Source organism: Penaeus monodon, chromosome 33, assembly GCF_015228065.2.
Source record: "Penaeus monodon isolate SGIC_2016 chromosome 33, NSTDA_Pmon_1, whole genome shotgun sequence".
In the NCBI taxonomy this organism is placed as follows: Eukaryota; Metazoa; Arthropoda; class Malacostraca; order Decapoda; family Penaeidae; genus Penaeus; species Penaeus monodon.
In genome coordinates, this window is record NC_051418.1 from 10,489,777 (window position 1) to 10,492,846 (window position 3,070).

A 3,070-nucleotide genomic window follows, 5' to 3' on the forward strand; every position below is an offset into this window, starting at 1 on the left:
CTAAAGACAACACACTTTACTTCACTTGCTTCACTGGAAAATTACAAACAAAAATTCGCCAAGAGATACTCCTGTATGACAAATGCAGATGTTATCAGTCTTTGATATCTAGTAAACTAATAACTGGAAAATGCACAGGTTACAAACTAATGTCTTTTTTTCTCACAAAGCTGTAGTGAATGTATACATTCTCTTCATTGGTTTTGTGAAATTATTGTGCTTCCTGTGCGTTACAAAAGTGGGTTGGGGTAAATGGGCAATAGGGCAATTGATGGTCAAGTTATGTTTACATAATTAATCTTTAAATAATTAATCATTTCTTGAAGAATTTTGATTACACTTTTAGCATAGTCTTTATATCACCTTCACACCAGACCAGACAGAAAACTGAAAATGATGCTTTTTTTAATGACTTACCAAGAAAATGCAGAGTAAGCCTAAACAAATTATATGATCATGTTTTTCTTTTAAATTTGAACTGTACAGAATGATTTTGCAGTACAAAAGATAAAGAAATGTGCAGAGGCTTCTGGCATCACAATTATAATACCTAAATTCAATCAAAATGTAAAAATTTTCTCAGCACTTCTTTATAGCCTTCTATACTATTAATGATAAAAAATTGAGTTTAACAAGGAAACTGTATACTCTAATAAGAATCACTGCCTCATCGTAGCACTGGAGATAATTTAAATATTCATTTAGAATAATTTTACTATTTTTTGGTAATTTATGTGCTACTTTCAATTCTGTTCCCATTTATGATTCCTGTATAGGTAGATAAAAGATAAAATGCTCAAGCATTTTTTTATTATAAAACATTTCCAGTTGGAGTTTTCATAAATATATACACACACACACCTTTACCAATACAGGGAACATTACCTGGAGTAATTCTTCATTTACAGCACTCTACATACTTGTTAATAATTTCCAAATGACTTCAATGAACTCTACCCAGAATGGGCAGAGTTACACTTATCAAGTTACTTTACCATGTAAATGCAACTAATATAGAACCCATCACAAGCAAGCATTAGAACACTGCCAATATTTGATGGTATTTAATTCTCATGTGTATATTTGTATGTATGCATATGTGTATTTAAATATAACAAAACAATTAGAAAAATAATTGATTAACGAAAATATCAGGCACCTGCACAATCCCAACGAGATCACAGTATTTGTGCTTAAGGCCACTAACCTATGTCTGTAAGCTAAGCTATAGGAGAACAGCAAAGAGCAATCGACAGAGGAACTCACTTGTGTAGGTCTCTCAGTGAAACAAGTACAAGAGCCTCTGTGACACTAACATAATAACAGGCATCATTATAGTTAATGTAAGTACTTGAAAAAGATGTTAAAGGGTAATAATGTAAAGAATTATACCTGCAAACATTCTAAAACATACGGGATTTTGCACCCCAGATAACAAAAAATTACATTATATAAAAATTGTGAACTATCAAGCAGTTCCAATATCAATTGCTCTTGGAGCTCCCTTACTTATAGATTCATTTACAGACTATAGAAAAGAGGTTCTAATCAAGGTGGAAAGTTTAAGATAGATCTCAGTCCAACATTTCATTAGTATGTATGTATATCTTTACATAAAATAAATAAATAAATAGCAACATTGTTTTTTGAGTGAAGGTCAGTGCCAGCAATTAGAATGAGTTCTCATAGATTTATCCCACATTATAAGCATAATCTAAGACTTTACATTATCCTATTAATTAACATGAAAGATTTTATACAAAATTTTATAACATTCATTCCAATCATGGTTATTCCAATGAAACTGTTAAAATACAAGTAAGGCACTCACAAAACACCAATAAAGTCAAATGACTGCAAGAGCCTGCTACAGCATAAACCAAATTAAATGTAGAAGTGCTGACATCCCATTAAATAATGTATTAGTGGGCAACTATAAGGTAAAGATAAGTTTGCTAAATTATTATTTTTTCAATGAGACGACTGGTAAACGATAAAAAGGACAGAATTAAATTTTGTTTCTCTCAGTGCAACAGTTTTTAAAATACTCTTGGAAATGTTTTATACAAAATATGGAATGAACTACAATATATCAATGAATAATGAAGAAATGATATGTGATCCAAATAAGCATGATCTGAGAAACTGATAAAACAGGTAAATTTTTTTTCTTTTTACTAATATACAGCATACATGCAGGATTCTGCAAATAACAAAGTGCACCAGCATCACTTGTCTCAATGTACAGAAAACCAGAAAAAAATAAGAAATGCCCGGAAACGGAGAACTCAAGGAATATGGCATCTAAGACATACGTTTATTTTTATATTATAAACTTATAATTTCAATATAAATATCTGAGTTTTAGCGAGTCATTCTTACAGGAGTTTGAGCGGTCTAATCATATCTGCCTATCACAGTTAAAACACACCCACGTGACTGAACGTTGGTCTTGTTTGTTGCAGTAAGACAAGCAACTTGAGACCAAAATCTCACCCAGCTGCTTGAAAGCATTTTGCAGAACATTACTTCAATCATGCTGCTTTTCACTAACAAATCCCAATTTAAATTATAATGATAAAAATTTCTAATTTTTCAAAAGGCAACAGTCAATTAAAATATGAGATTTGTTTCTTTTTAGAATTATCCTTATTTCAGTTAAACCCCAAACAATATCAAAATTTAAGATTACAACAAACAACTGATAAATACAATCAACATGACTCTGACCTCATTTCATATATAAAATATGAAAAAAGCAATACATCTAACAACAAAAATTAACAATGTCCAAACTGAACAAGTGCTTGGGATATCACATTTACGACTTCATGGTGAATGGAGAAGCAGAGCCAGCAGTGTCTAAAACATGGAACAGCATCACTAAGCATACGTGTCACTGGAATATTCCCGGCAGCAAGCATAATAGACCAAGGTGTGCAGTCACTCAGGATATCAGAGCCGTCATCCACTACTGATTTTCAGCAGATATGACTGGAATTAGTTTCCAACACTATCTTTTCCCCCATTTAATTACTTAGATGTAGGACTTACAGTACAATTCTGACAT

The 3,070-nt window shown here is 31.7% G+C and overlaps 1 protein-coding gene across 1 annotated transcript in view; it reads right to left on the bottom strand.

Annotated features, from left to right (window-relative positions):
* Positions 1-793: 793 nt before the first annotated feature.
* LOC119594003 (exportin-T-like) overlaps positions 794-3,070 on the bottom strand; it is a gene marked incomplete in the record, with an annotated part of 14,234 nt that continues 11,957 nt past the window's right edge. The window contains 1 exon segment of the mRNA XM_037943030.1: positions 794-3,070.